This window comes from Ovis canadensis, chromosome 18 (assembly GCF_042477335.2).
Source record: "Ovis canadensis isolate MfBH-ARS-UI-01 breed Bighorn chromosome 18, ARS-UI_OviCan_v2, whole genome shotgun sequence".
Taxonomy (NCBI): Eukaryota; Metazoa; Chordata; class Mammalia; order Artiodactyla; family Bovidae; genus Ovis; species Ovis canadensis.
This window is the reverse complement of record NC_091262.1, coordinates 883,655-899,918: the sequence shown is the minus strand read 5'-3', so window position 1 is coordinate 899,918 and position 16,264 is coordinate 883,655. Positions and strand designations below refer to the sequence as shown.

Here is a 16,264-nt window from a genome sequence, read left to right as displayed (position 1 = left end):
AACATAAACATAAACTTTTCTGGCCTAAGCCCCGCCCCTTGCTGTCCCTCACCCCCTAAAAGCAAACGAGGCAAAACTGGGACTTGAATGCCTGACCTACAGAGCCAAGTTGGATGTTTAACTGGTTGTCAGCCTAACCGCTTCGCTAGAGAGGATTACTGGGTTTTGTCTTGCTCCCAGGCGCTCTTCAAGCCTCACCCCGCCACTGCAGGCTAATAAAGAACTATGGACCCTATTAGCGCTCACTTTAGCTGTAACCCTAGAGCTAATGCCAACCCTAACCGTAACCCGAACCCTGACCCTGACATGAACCCTAACCCAAACCCGAACTCTAAGAAGAGGGGGGTCCCCGAATTCTAACCTGAACCCGAACCCTAACAAGTGGGGGGGGGTTGCCCGAACCCTAACCCTAAGCTTAACAATAAACCTCTAAAATAAAAAAATTTTCTGGTCTAAGCCCTGGCTCTTGCAGTCCCCTGCCCCTTAAAAGCGAAAAGGTCAGACTGGAGACTTGAACTCCTGATTTACAGGCCATAGCCTACCTGCCTAGTGGCCCACCTAACCCCTATGCTACAGAGGCTTGCTGCTTTCAGCAGGGCTCCCGAACCCTCTTCAAGCCTCGGCCCGCCAGGGCAGGCTAATAAAGAACTATGGGCCCTATTAGGGCTCACTTTAAGCTGTAACCCCAACACTAATGCTAACCCTAACCGTAACCCGAACCCTGACCCTGACATGAACCCTAACCCAAACCCGAACTCTTAGAAGAGGGGGGATCCCCAAATTCTAACCCTAACCCTGAACCCGAACCTGAACAAGTTGGGGGGTTGCCCGAACCCTAACCCTAAGCTAAACAATAAACCTCTAAAATAAAAATAAACGTTTCTGGTCTAAGTCCCGCCTGTTGCTGTCCCCCGCCCCCTAAGAGCAAAAGAGTTAAGCTGCAGACTTGAACTCCTGACTTACAGACCATCATCTGCCTGCTCACCAGCGCACCTAACCGCTACGCTACAGAGGCTTGCTGTTCTGACAGAGCTCCCGGACCCTCTTCAAGCCTCTGCCCGCCAGGGTCTGGCTCTATAGACTATCATGGCTGTCCTAGGTCATCTTTGCTTTCTATAGTCATAGTTTTATCCCTAAATCATAGACAGATCAGCTGAGAAAAAGCTTGGATTGTCTCGGTGGGGTGGATTTGCTTGTCCTTGTGTTTCACCTGGAGGCAGTCGCGGTCCCGCGGGCCTGTCCTGGAAGGGGGCGTGGGGGTGGGGCGCACCGTGAGCGCGTCGGGGGCGGGGCGAGCCTGGGCGGCTGGTCAGGAGCGCGGCTCACGTGAGCGGGTCTGGGGCGGGATGAACATGGCGGCGCGTCGGGGGCCAGGGCTCTCAGGGCTCGCCATTGCAGCTGGGAATGCTCGTTTCGTGGGCTCCTGGGTCCCCGTCGATTGGCATCCAGCGAGCAGAGCGCAGGGCTGTGGGCCACAGGTAAGGGAACTCGGACTGGGCGGAGCAGGGAACCATGTATTCTGCCCTCTTTGTTTGCAGTCTCGGAGCCGACTAAAATGGCGGTCGCAGAAAAGCCTCGCCTTTGAGGTCAAGGGTTTTACTGCTTTACCCCTTTGCATAAAGCTCAGACCCGCGCGGTTTTCCCAAGCAGCCTAGTGTATTGCTTCCTACAGGCCTGGAGAGGATAACAGGCAGGAAGGCCAGGGGTCTCCAGACAGAGAAAATAGACTGCAAGTGTCAGACGTTTTTTTCTCTCTCTTAAGAGGCCGGAGGAGACAAAAGAGTGCTGCATTTTTTTTTCTCCATGTTGATACAAATTTAAAAGGTTTCTCAGAAATTTCTGTGTTGCCATGACCACTCCTGGCTCCACCTGAATTTAACTTTCCTCAAACCTTGAACTAAGCAATGCATTTTTCTTATGGAAATGTTTGTCTTAAGGTATGCTAATGTACTATGTATTTACCCAAGGCTCTGTCTTCAGGTCAGTTTCCCCTAAAGGCTCAGAAAAAACTTGACAAACCAGTATGTTTTACTCATACCTTGTTCTCTTAATCTATGTGAATGAAACTATATATTTGCTTGGAAATCTGCCTTTCTTCAAGATTCATGTCCATCATTTTATGGCCTGGGATGACTCATCTGCTGCCAATGTTATCTCAATGCATGCTGTGGGTGAGGGGCCTGGTGCCATTCTCTGACACATTGTCTTTCTTTCATTAGCAGACTGCTAGTGGCTCTATAACATCTGGCTAAAGACTAGCAGGGGGTACTCTTCCCCCTTTTACTGTCTACGTCAGCAGCTCTCTCGATCTCTTTTATATTTTAATAAAACTTTTTAACAGAAAACCTCTGAGCCATCAAGCTTCGTCACTTGCCCTGGATTGAATTCTCCTCTGGAGTCCAAGAATGCTGGCATCTTTTGTGGTTTAGCAACCACCTTTCAGCCTTTTGAAATTCATATTGAATCTTCATTTCAGATTGAAGATGCATTCCATGGTATTGCCAACTGAAGCCTTTTCATCGCTATGGCATATCTGTCCATGTCTTTAGGGTATTTTTCAGCAATCATGTATCATTTCCAGTGTGCCAGTCTTGTTATCCTCATTCTGTCCATAGCAAAGTCTTTTATTAATGTTGACATGACTGAAAGGGAATCGTTTGTTTAAATTCCTTTTCAGATTGTTATTTGCTGGTGTATACAGATAACACTGTGTCATCATTCATTTGTATCAGTTTGGACAGCTTGATAGTTGTCTTTAGTTTCTTTAATTTCTCATAATTCAAGATGACCCTGTCTCATATATTTACAGTCTCACCCCTAGTCTCAGTCATTTCTTCAAAGAACTGTCCTTTTTTTAAACATTACATTATTTTTGACTGTGCTGGGTCTTTATTGCTCGTTTGTCTAGTTGTAGTGAGCAGAGGCTACCCTCTAGTTGCTGTGCCATGGCTTCTCATTGCAGTGCTTTCTCTGTTTGCAGAACTTGGGCTCTGGAGCATGCAAACTTCAAGAGCTGTTCAAGGGCTTCGTTGCCCCTGGGCGTGTGGAATCTCCTACACAGGAATTGAACCCGTGTTCCCTGCATCGGTAGGCAGATTCTTTACCACCGGGCCATTGGAGATGTTTCCTGTTCCCTTTTATTAGAGAATGATATTTAAAACATACATGTAGGAGCTCAATATGCTCAGCTGACAATACATGGATATATATATATATATACATGTATTCCAGCTCACCTTTGAACATATTCAGTTAAAGGTAATTTGTGATGTCTCCAACCTGATCCACCACGACATGGACATTGTAACGTTTCCTTTTGTTTATCTGTAACTTTGCATTCCAATGGTAAGATACCTGGCTTCCACCGCTTGTCATACACAGAATTCAGTGCTTGTCCCACGTGGTTACTGAAAAAAAAACTGTCAGATTGTCTTTCAAAGGGGGCTCTGCATGCATTGCACCAGTATCTTGAGTATGTTTTTGTATGATAGTTTACTATCAGTATACCCTCAGTGGCCAGGTGTCTATTTCAGTCGCTACCAATTATGAATGGGCTTGTTTGCTCTAGTGTTCTTGGACAATTCGAATACAGTTTCTTTGTCAGATATGCATTGTTTTAGGAAAACAGTTTTATTGATTGTTGGCTGTGTTGCCTCTTTGTGTGTGGGCTTTTCTCTAGTTTTGGTGAGCATGGGCCATAACTAGTGGTTTGCAGGCTTCTCACTGCAGTGTCTCCTCTTGTTGAGGGGCACAGGCTCACGGGCTTCAGTGGCTGCAGCATGTGAACTCGGCATTGTGGCTTCCAGGATCTAGAGCACAGGCTCGCTCGGCTGTTGTGGCACACGGGCTCCATAGGATGTGGGATCTTCCCATCCTAGGGATCGCACATGCATCTCCAGCACCGGGGGGTGGATTCTTTACTATGGAACCACCAGGGCATATTTTAGACTAGTTTTCCACACATGTATCTAGTGAAAGAGGCCAGGATCAAGAGGCATGGCAGCTGGGAATCCTCAGCCCCAGCTCTGGTGTGCTATCCAAAGCTCTGGGGCCTTTGGTGAGCAGCTCAGCTTCCCGGGGACTGTTTCCTCCCATCAGAAATGCCCTGCTTTTGGACTGTAGCCCACCAAGCTCCTCTGTCCCTGGGATTTCTGAGACCAGAGTACTGCAGGTGGTGCCATTTCCTTCTCTGCTGCTGCTGCTGCTGCTGCTGCTGCTGCTGCTGCTGCGTCGCTTCAGTCGTGCCTGACTCTGCGCGACCCCATAGACAGCAGCCTACCAGGCTCCTCTGTCCCTGGGATTCTCCAGGAAAGAACACTGGAGTGGGTTGCCATGTCCTTCTCCAGTGCATGAAAGTGAAAAGTGAAAGTGAAGCCACTCAGTGAAGTCGTGTCCGTCTCTTAGTGACCCCGGGGTTGCAGCCTACCAGGCTCCTCTGTCCGTGGGATTCTCCAGGCAATGGTACTGGAGTGGGCTGCCATTGCCTTCTCTGATTTCCTTCTCTGCAAGATAGCGTTTTGAAGATATTTTCTCCTGGATATTGCTTTTGATGAAGGAAGGGGGATCCCTTTCAGGGCTTGAGAGTGAGTTCTTGTCTGACACTGGGCAATGAGTTGTCTGAGGAGAGGAGTGCTGTCCAAGCGAGAGGCTTTATTGGGAAGGGCTGCCAGGGTGGAGGGCAGGAGGGTGAGGGAAACGGAGAGAACCACTCTGTCACGTGGCTCACAGTCTCAGGTTTTATGGTCATCGGGCTCATTTCTGGTTTGTCTCTTGCCAGGCATTCTGAATTGGGATCCTTCTTGGGGGCACACGCATCACTCAGCTGAGATGGATTCCAGCGAAGTGGATCCTGGGAGGTTGGTAGGACCTCTGAACTGGAGCCTCCCATCTCCTGACCTCTCCAGAATTCTGGTTGGTGGTAGCTTGTTCGTTCCTTGTTCCTTCCCAGGACCTCCTGTTGTAAGATGATTCCTGCAAGTGTTTTCTTTTCTCTGTTGCCTGGCCAGGGTGGGTGGTCCGTGGTTCATTTAACAGTTTGTTTTTGGTTCTCTCGAGTAAGGTCCTCCACAGGGTAAATGTATGAAATGATAAAAGGCAATGTTTTAAATAATTTATATTCATAATTTGGTAAGTTGGCTTGTTTTGTGTATGTTAGACCTGATCACCAGACCAACGGTCATGTAGAACTTTTGCAGTTTTCTAAAATTCTATAGTTTTTTAAATGGAGTTACCTTGTTGCAAAGTTTGTGTTTATGTTCATATTTTTTTAAAGTTATTTCTTTTAGTTGATTGATCATTGCTTTACAATATTGGTTTGATTTGTCATACATCCACATGAATTAACCATAGGTGTACCTATGTCCTCTTGCTCTTGAATCTCCCTCCCACCTCGCACGCATTCCCACCTCTCCAGGTTACTACTGAGCCCCAGTTTGAGTTCCCTGAATCATACAGCAAATTCCCATTGGTTGTCTATTTACAAATGTAGGTGTACCTGCATCCATGCTGCTCTCTCCATTCATCTCACCCTCTCCCTCTTGTTCCCCACCCTCGTCTGTAAGTCTGTTCTCTATGTCTGCACCTCCATTGCTGCTCTGTGAACAGACTCGTCAGTACCATCCTTCTAGATTCCATGTTTTTCTCTCTTTGACTGACTTCCCTCCCCTTTATTAGAACAAACTCAAATGTGTTCCTTTTTATGGCTGCATTCCATGCAGGCTCTGATTGTTCCTTAGCCATGTTTTGCGGAGGGTCATGGAGCTATTCTGCTCCATTTCAGTTTGGGCTTCCAGTCTGAGTGCTCGCAGCAGAGCTGCTTCTGGGTGAGCCCTCTGAGGTCTGTGAGCACCGGGCTGCCCGCTCTTCTCTTGTGGCCCGCAGGGGGCGCCAAAGGCCCCTCTGACCCGCGGGCGCAGGACGCTTTGCCTTTAGACTCTGCTCCGTGAGCAGCTGGCGGGAGCTTTGTCTCCTCAGGACCATCGGGGCTCAGGCTTCTGGATAACAGGGCTGCATCCAGGCTGAGAGGAGCAGGGTTGCCTCAGTGCCCACCAGCAGGGAGGCGCTGCAAGAGCGAAAAATGAGGATGGAGTAGACGTTTCCTGTGTCCAGCTGAGGGCTGACTGGAGGTCCATCTCAGAGGACTCAGGGGGAAAGAGCTCCGTGTGCAAAGCGGTGGGTTTTCAGTTAGATTTGCGTTAGATGATGTAGAGGATGAACACTGATGTTCTTCCGTGTAGGTGGCCATTTTCCTGTCACTGTTTCTTGAGAAGACTGTCCTTTCCTCTTCGCTCGTTCCTGGTTTGATTTTCAGGAACTGACCATGTACAGGTGGGTTCGTTTCTGGGCTCTCTATTCTCTCCTGGAGTCCATGTGTCTGTGTTCCTGCCAGTTCCTCACTGTGGTGGTCACTACAGCTCCGTGATGTAGTTTGAAGAGGGATAGGAAGATGCCTCCAGCTGTGTTCCTCTTTCTCAGAGTCTTTTTGGCCGTTTAAGGTCCTGTTCAACAGTAGCAGCCTAATATTAGGAATATTTCTATTTCTGTGAAAAATGCCATTGAATATTATTTTGTGATTGCAGTCCGTGTATTTGTTGATGACTTTGGTTGGAATGGACCTTTTAATTCCTCATTGTTCCAGTGCATGAGCGTGGAATAATTTTCTGTGTGTTTGTATTTTCTTTGGTTTCTTTATCAGTGCCTTCTAGTTTTCTGACTACTGGTTTTTTATGTTCTTGATTAAGTTTGTTGCTAGATGTTTTATTTAAGTGGGATTTTCTTAATATTTTTTTCTGATTGTTATTAGTGTATAGAAATGCAAGTGATTTTTGGACTGTAAAGGGTAGTATTTTATGATTGTAAATTAATCCAAAATGATTCAGCTTTACTGAATGTAGTCTAACAACTTTTTGTGAAGTGATGTGGAACATTTTATCTGTAAGATCTGTTTCTCCTGCAGTAGGTCATCCAGAGGACCCAAGACATGGTGGTTACTAATAGACTTCCCACACTACTTCTTCATTCCACGTGGACTCCTTCACGGGCAGTGAGCATCGCAGCTTCCCTTGAACTTCATCTGGGTAAGTCTTGGCCTGTATCAGAAAGTTTCCTGCCTGTCTGCTCTAAATTTCTTTTGTGGTATTGACATGGTTGTTTTGAAACCTAGTATACTTTCCAGTCATTTAAAATGTACAGAAAATGCCTAGCAATGGGAACAAGTGCTAGCATTTGCCACATCATCTAAAATACTCTATGTGTTTTATCCAAAATGGGTACCTTCTGCAGAACCAGCACATAATCTCCAAAATCAGGAAATCATATGGTACCTACATTATAATGTAATCCACTGCCCCACTTCCACTTTTAGCAATTGTTCAAGTGTATGAATATATCTTTTGTTTCCATCTTCATCCTTTTTTCTTTATTTAGAGTGTTACTGAGATTTTCAGTTATTTGGACAAACTTGATGGATTGAAAGCAGACATGGTGAATAAGGGTTCTGGGTGGCCTTTTCTATGTGGATTTCTTTTTCACTGAAGATGGTTTTAATATTTATTCATGTGGTAACATGTATGAATCCTGCATTCTTTCTCCCCCCCCCCCATAGTAATTAAAAATAAATAATATGCCATTTACCATTTAGATATTTGTAAGCATACAGTGTTGTAGCAGACAACCTTTTCTTGTTTTGCAAACCAGTTTAATAATGTGCACCTTGTGCGTGCTTTGGAGAAACTCAGGAAACTGAGTCAGTGACTGAAATGGCCCAAGATATCACCTTAGATTCCATCTTCATCTGAAAACAAAACAGGCACTTTCTGGTGGTCCAGTGGCTGAGACTGGACACTCCCAAAGAAGGAGGCCCAGGTTCATTCCCTGATCCAAGAGCTAGATCTCCCATGCCACAAAGGAGAATTTGCATGTTGTAGCTAAATATCTGGCTTACCTCAATGAAGGTTGACCTGGCGCAGCCAAATTAAAAAAGAAACAAATATTTTACAGATACAACCAAAGGAAAGGAAGGGTATGGTTGTTGTGCAGATTTACGGCTTAGCTTTCCCTATCGATAGAAAAGAAAAAAGAGTTTCAAAAGACTGTGTCTCATCCTTCTATCTGGCATATAGAGAGGATTCCTTTGAAATGAGATTTCTCTGGTAAATGTGACTCACAGAAGAGCTGTCTTGAACTTGGGTTTCAGAGATGATCATGTGTCCTCTAAAAAAAAAAGTTAATTGGGTCCCACTAATTCTCATGCTGAGGTGGTATATTTTGTGGTAGCATTTGCTCCCCTTCACTTTGGATGTATCCCCATTTGTTTACACTGTCATCTACTGAAGACATCCTGATATTTGAAAGTTTTTAGTTATTACAAGTAGAGCTGTTGTATATAATCATGCGATACTTTTTGTCTGGATGTTTTCAAAGCTGTTTAGTAAGTGCTAGCCATATAGTATTCAGGTCACAGGTGAGCTTTGTTTAGCTGTGGAAAAATCCAGCTATGTTTCTCTGTGGCATGTGGGATCTTCTGGGGTAAGGGATCAAACTAGAGTGTCTTGCATTGTCAGGCAGATTCTTTACCACTGAGCCACCGGAGAAGTTGTGCCCTACCCCCGTTTTTTTTTTTGAGTTTACTGGATCTAATAGGTGTGCAGTGCTACCTCACTGTTATTTTAGTTTGTAATTTCCTAATGATATGTGATTTTGAGTCTTTTTGATAGGCTTATTTACTATCTTTATATTTTTGTAGGCCAGGTGTTTAGGTGTATACATTTTTTATGAGATTGTTCTAGATTTTTTGGTATATTTGGAGTACAATCCTTTATCAGATATGTATTTTATAAATATATTTTCCTGTGGCTTGTGTTTAAGTTTTGTGAATAAGGTTTTTCACAGTTTAAATGTCTAATTCTTTAAAGTTAATGTTATATATGTTTTATATCCTTTTTTGGATAGACTTTAGTGTGTTGTTGTTGTTGTTAAATTTTATAAGCAGAAGTGAGGTACTGTAGATACAGTTTTAAGCTAAGCTGAGGTACCATAGATACAGTTTTGCCTTTTGTCTGTTAAGAAGTTTGAGTGAGTTTGGTGTACACTGTATATAACATTATGTCTACATTCATTTGACTGGATATAGCTTCCAATTATTTGTCTAATTGGTTTTGGAGATATCACGGGAAGTCAGTTTTTCCAAGGGAAACTGAGGTCCATGAAACATGAACTCTTTTCGATCGGTCGGAATCACTCTCTGCTATTTCTGACAGATTTGACTTGTTTGGATATCTCATATGAGTGGAATCACAGAACGTTTGTCTTTTCTTGGTCTGGTTTATTTCACATGATCTAATGACCATAAGGTTTGTCCACGTTGTCGCATTGTCAGAATTACTGACTTTGAAGGGCCGAATCAGATTCCATTGTGTGTATACCACAGTTTGTTTATGGAATTGGCTGCCATGGACACTTAGATCACTTCTGTTTGTTTGCCAGTGTGAATCATGCTGTTGTGAGTATGACGGAAGAAGTATCCATTTTTTCAGCCCCCTTTCCCAATCCTTTTGGGTACATAGCTTGAATTGGAATCGAACTATGTATTTATTCCATGTGTTTGTTTTGGAGTCATTTCTGTAATGTCTTGCAGAGTGGCAGCACCATTTAATGTACTTTTTCGTATGGTGGAATACCGTTCAAGCTTCTGAATATACCTTGTGTTGCATATTCAGTCTCCCACCAACGGACACTTGAATGAGTTCTACCTTTGAGCTATTGTGAATGTCACTATGAGTATTTGTGTACCAGTTTTTGTTTGAATTATTAACAAGTACATTACTATATATAAAAGAAGCCACAAGGACCTACTGTACAGGTTAGGAAACTATTAAATATCTTATGATAATGTATAATGGAAGAGAATCTCAAAAGGAATATATGAAAAGCACATAGTAACCATGATATTTATTGTGCCAACACTATGAGTTATCATAGCACTACTCAACGTGTATTTATACATGTCAGTAAAATATTCACATCTGTAAGGATATTATAAAAAATTATATAAAAAATCAAGAATTCAAACAGAGATTAAATAAACTTCCTGTCATTGCTCATCATCATTTATACATTCATACTACCTGTAACACTCATTGTATAAGTGCTGGACTAGCAATTGATGTTCTCGTAAACCAAGAGATTGTGAAGGTGTAAGGAAATATAGCTTATTGAATTCCTTAATGAAGGATTATAGAACTCTATGTCCATGAAGTGAATGAAATTCCATTTTATTGAACCACATTCTTACTAGAGTGATGAGCTTCCACCCCACCCAACGTTAGTTCACAATGAAATCCTGCAGTCCTCTGGCCTCAATGTCTGCTTCCTGCTACCGAGAAAGAAAAGATGAGGAAGTCCTGACAAAACCGATGCTATTTTTCTTTTTCTGATTTGTATTTTATCGCAGGGCTTGGCAAAAAGAGGGCCCAACCTGTTTTTAGAGTTCCATCCCAAGGGTCCCTCTGGCATGTTCCCTATGTTGACAAAGTGCTGATTATTTTCAACAAAGGACAATGATCTGCACTTCACTATCTGTTGCTTGAGCTGGAATAGCGGGCATCCCTTGAAGTGCATTCCTTCATGCTGAAGTAGGCATCCCTGAAGCAATAGTATAAGAGGAACACATTTATCACGTAGACATCGCAGCCCATGCATTTGTAATAATTTTTCAGTTATACCCATCATCATCGGAGGAACTGACTTGTCCCAGTAACAACGAGAGTACCCAGTATAACAGTTCCTTGACTTATGAGTACTTCCTATGAGTACCCTTATGAGTACTTCTTCCAATGTTGTTTCTCCTACTTTGGTCATGAACAGTAGAAGCTGATGGCAGTGGTCCTTGAAATGTATGTCGATTCCTAGGTGGCACAGTTGATAAATAAAAAATCTGCCTACCAGTGCAGGAGGGGGAAGTGATGTGGGTTTGATCCCTGGTTCAGGAAGATAACAATTCATACACATGTTTTATGTGAACCAGTTTGATACTCATGAGTTTTTTCTTCTGTATACAGAAAAACAAATGCTGTTCAAGGACACTGAAAGAACCCTGATGTTGAAAATCAGATCTGTATTGTGAGCAATGCTTAGATATCCATGAGTCGAAGCATAGTATTATGCCTATCATCCTTGTATTTCTCTCAGTGAAATATGTTGAGGAAAACTCTTCATTCGTGGTCTAGATTCACGAAGAAGCTAAATAGCATTCATCCTTTACGTTGACAACTGTGAATTTAAATCTCCTGTGAATCCTATGTGACAACCACACATACCAACATGAGTTATCAGTATTATATCAATATTTTTAGTCCTATTGTATGTCAACTAAAAAAATCAGTATATAATTGTACATGAAGTCAAGACATAAAATCAGTGCAAATACAAAATGTTCCATCCTTTGAGAAAGGGAGAAAAACATCTCTGTGCTTAGCCTATTGCATTTTTATGTATTAGACCCTTAAGTAGTTTATTCACCACACCCTGTGAATGATTCACAAATCTTCAGAGAAGAAAGGATCATTTCTCTTGAACAATGAGTAGTTCAACTATTCTCAAAGCAAAGCCATAAGTGAGTCTTATTTTGGGTGAGACCATGAAAACTCAGCGTTTTCATTATGCTTGTGCTTATGATGGGAGGAGGTCTGAGAAAGCACTTCTGAAGGTTTATTCATACCAGTCGTTCTCATATGTATCGAGTCTTTAAAGGTCGAATCACCAAGGTGTTGCTTCTACACTTGTACTAGGCTGAGCAGCAACATTCCCTTTCTCCGTAAGTGCAGTAGACGTGTTCCCAACCTGTCTGTCTTCTGTCCTCTGGAGTATGCATTGCTTGAGCTCATCACAGCCTAGTAGATGGAAATCATCAGGATATTCTGGAAACCCTTTTTATTTCAGTCTGTTCAGGAGGTTACCACTGCTGCAAACCTCTGGATTTTACCAAGCGCTTTTAACAACCTCAGATGAAGGATATAAGTCAACACTGGTGACAGCCACGGGCTTCCATGGCCTATCCATGATTGTTGGCTTTGCTTTCATAATCATCCTGTTTCTTATACCAGCTAAACTGTCAGTGTATTTTTTAATTACCATTTTATCTTTGATGGTTTTTAGAGCTATTATGGATTTTCCTATATATCTTCACTTATCGGTGAGGGTCTTATGTTAGTAGTAGTTATGACAACTGACTTTCTGTCTGTTAGCTGTGGCAGAATAAAAAAAGAATGACCCACTGTATATTATTAATATTATGTATCAATATATTGTTAGTTTTATTGTTTGCAGTCATCCAATTCCAAGTTTCTGAAATAAACTTTCAGAAAAATCACATCCTTTTGAATGCCCATTTGACTGAATAGGAGCACGGAAATGTTCTTCCATAAAATTGTTTACAGTTTCCATTCCGTTTCTCCTGTTTGATGTAGATATTGGCCTTTGGTTCTATCAGTAGCTTTGCAAGTAAAAAAAAAAATTAATTAGAGCTCGTATGGTAATTTTACTGTTAGCAATAAGTTTAGCATAAAATGAACACAGAAGAGGTTACAGTAGACCAAATATGAAAGTCAGTTTAAAAGAAAACATAGTGTTGAATGTTTACAGTAGGAATATAGTTATGAAGTTCCTTTATTATTATTCTATCCTTTCCTTTTGTTTTGCAGGGGTGTTAATGTACAGATTCCAGTACTATGGCTAGAGCGAATAATAGTATCATTATTCTTGAGAGCAACTCTACTAAGTCTTCACGCTCATGTCACTCAAGGTTTTTTAATACCTATTATGTTAGTCGTGTTTGTAGTTTGTGAAGTCACATAAGTTGCATTCATTCAAGCAATAGTATCAAACAGCTATGGCATCAATTATAGATGTGAATCGATATCGAATGTGAATCCATTTCACTGTGACAAGTTATTATTGTAGATATTCTATTCATGCCAGTAACAAAGCTGTGCAGAAATAATACAATGTTTATTAAGAAAATAAGATTTACTAATTTGTTTTATTATTCTATTTCTTTTAAACAGATTTAATGACAACAGGCTCAACTTTTCATTCACTTGTATGACTATGAGCAGTTTGACCAAGTTGAAGAAGATGACTCGTTTGTAGTCTTCCTCATCAGCTCATTCCATCTACTGGCTTTAAAATCATTTAGTACAGAGCTCACCGTCTAGGTGTTCATCCAGTGTTTTGTTTGCTTATCATGCAGGATCATTTTAAAAGGAAAAGTATGTGTGTATGAGTTAGAGCTCTGATCCCAGGAGTCCATGTAGAAGCTTCCCCTGAGAAATGTATCGTTTTTGCACCAATGCTACTGAAATGTGTGAATGTGGTATACCACGCGTCCCAATAAGTGTAAACAGCGTCATAGGCTACTTATTTGAAATGACCAGTACTCATGACATTCCATTCAACTGAGGACTAAATATAGCCAACGTAGGCTGTGTTTGCCAAATAGACTTTGAAGTATTCTTCACACAGTCCTTCATCGATGCCAGTTTTCAGATCGAAGAAACCCTTGCTCCATGAAGTTTGTGAACACATATACTCATGTTTTGTTTGAGATTTTAAAGTCATTCTTCAGTTTTGTTGGAGGAATGGTTCTGTATATGCCCCGTGGATCCCCAAATCCACTGATGTTCATGTGTCTTGGGGCTTCCCAGGTGGTTCTAGTGGTAAAGAACATGCAGAACATACCCATGCAGGAGACATGGGAGGTATGGATTCCATCCCTGGGGCAGGAAGATCTCCTGAGGGAGAGCATGGCAACCCCCTCCAGTATCTTTGCCTAGAGAATCTCATGGAGAGAGGAGCCTGGTGGGGCCTAGTCCATATGATCCCAAGGAGTTGGACACAATGTAAGTGACTTCGCACAGCACATGATTCGTTGTCATAGCTAATATAATGGAGATGACATAAAAAGAAGCACCAGCGGGCGAAAGTCAATATCCATCACTTTTAAACTTTGGAATGTATTGTGATATTTTACATCCATATTTGTATGACTTGATAGTTGGAGAATCGATGCATGTGAAGGCCTGGTTGTGTTATATGTATGTTGAGGGAAGATATATTTTTATGTGGTTTGACATATAGGTCCCATTTCATTCGTAGACATATGCATACTCATCACTTATCATCATTTTTTTTTTGAAAAGACCATTGTTTGGAAAGGTTGTTGTCTAACCATGAAAGATGCTTGAATTCTTGGGCTCCTTAGAGGAAGAATTCAACCCGGGGCCAGTGATGAGGCTTGATCAGTCAGAGCTTTTGTGTCCCAACATTTTATTAAAGTATAAAAGAGAGAAAGCTTCTGACATAGACATCAGAAGGGGGCAGAAAGAGTGCCCCCCTACTCATCTTTGGCTGGATGTTATCTAGCTACTAGCAGTCTACTCATTAGAGAAAGGAATGGCAGCAGACCCCTCACCCACAAGATATATGGAGATGACCGTGGCACCAGGTGAGTCATCCTGGGCCATAAAACGATTGATATGAGCAAATGGATAGCTTCATTCACATAGATCAGGAGAGCCATGTATGAGTAAAGCATATTGGTTTGTCAAGTCAGTTCTGAGCCTTTAGGCAGAACCTACTTGAAGATAGAGTCTAGGGTAAATACATAGTACATTCACATAGCTTAAGGCAAACCTTTCCATGAGAAAAATGCCTTGGTCAGCTCAAAGTATGAGAAAAGTGAAGTTCAGGCGGAACCAGGTGTCATTATAGCAACACAGAATTGTAAGAGAAAATCTCTGTTTAAATTTGTATCAAGAAGGGGAAAAAAGATAACAGCTTGTTTCCTCCTGCCTCGGAAGTGACAGATAACAACTGTCTGACACTTGCACCCCATTTCCTCCCTTTGGAGACCCCTGGCCTTCCTGGCTGTTACCCTCTCAGTTTCATTCATTGAGCGTTTTCTGCCTTGTGAAACATTGGGCATAGAAGTATGTGTTTATTTAGGGGTATTTCATCCAATTTCATTTAAATGCATATGTGAATTAGAAAGTTTGACATGCTGTTGCTTTGTATACCGATTGGGAAATGTGAGCCTCCAAGCTTAATTTAGTTTTTCATGTTCATTTTTCTTTTTAGGGGTACAAAGAAAAATAATATGACTGTTAAGATCAGCTTTCGTATTTTTTGCCAAATATGAATTGGGATCACATCGATCAGAGATGAGTCTGTGCATGAAAGCCCTAATAACTAATGCTAATTGACTTCACTACCATGGGATGTTTTCATATCTATTGAGGATTTACTTCATGTATTTCGATTTTAACTTTCTGTCTTACAGCCTTGTTTGTAGATCAAAGCTATTTGAAATTGTCATCTGGTTTCAAATGGCTTGTGAGGTTATTCATGAGTGGTTCATAAAACCGAATGGATTGTACGTAGCCATACTTTGTTGTCATTCTATGAATTTGAAGAATGTCTGAAGAATGTCTGCAGTTATGCCTTAAAGATTCATACAATTGATGTCCAATATTTATCTCAATAGACTTGCTTTCAATTTGTAGTTTCCTATGCGTATGTCTTTCTTTATGGATTTGGGTAGAACTTGTATTGGAACACTGAAAAATCTGTGATATCAACCGTGCTGACCTTTCTGGTGGTCATCATTAAGATTTTCACGCTCTATGGATCCTAGTGGAAACAGGTGCTGTTCATCCTACTTTTGTGAAGATTGAACTCATCGTAGAAAGTGGAATTTGTTGAAATATTTATGGTATAAATAAATCTTGTCTCTATAATTACCCAGAGTCCTGGTGCGTATTTGATTGCTAAGTTATAAAATGTATGAGATAGATGTGATCCATCAATGGCGACTGGATAAGTGGTGGAGAGGTATTTTGGTGATGCAAGAGATTTAAATAGTATTTATATCCCTTTTATGTGGATAATGGGTCTTGGATCCATGTTTGAAACCTTACAACCTCGTCTTTTGTTATGCATGGGAAGTGTCAAAAATGAAGAAGATGCGGGTAGGTACTTCAAGGGTAAGTATAGGGCTGAGGGCGTGACTACGATGTGGGTTAGGGTTAGGATGTGGATGGGGGTCGGGTTAGGGTAGGGTAAAGGTTAGAGTTCGTGGAACAGCCCTCCAAACTTGTTAGGGTGAGGGGTGAGGTGTGAGGGTTCAGGATGAGGGTGAGGGTAAGGATTAAGGGTGAGGGTTCAGGGTGAGGGTTAGGATTCAGGATGAGGGTGAGGATTCAGGGAGAGG

General features: G+C 42.0%; 1 long non-coding RNA gene across 1 annotated transcript; it reads left to right on the top strand.

Moving 5' to 3' along the window:
• Positions 1–1,293: 1,293 nt before the first annotated feature.
• LOC138423571 (uncharacterized) lies at positions 1,294–15,791 on the top strand. The gene is made up of 6 exons (XR_011250314.1): positions 1,294–1,478; positions 2,981–3,087; positions 4,778–4,911; positions 6,956–7,076; positions 13,062–13,895; positions 15,133–15,791. It is a non-coding gene; the product is annotated as an uncharacterized lncRNA (long non-coding RNA).
• The last annotated feature ends 473 nt before the right edge of the window (positions 15,792–16,264 follow it).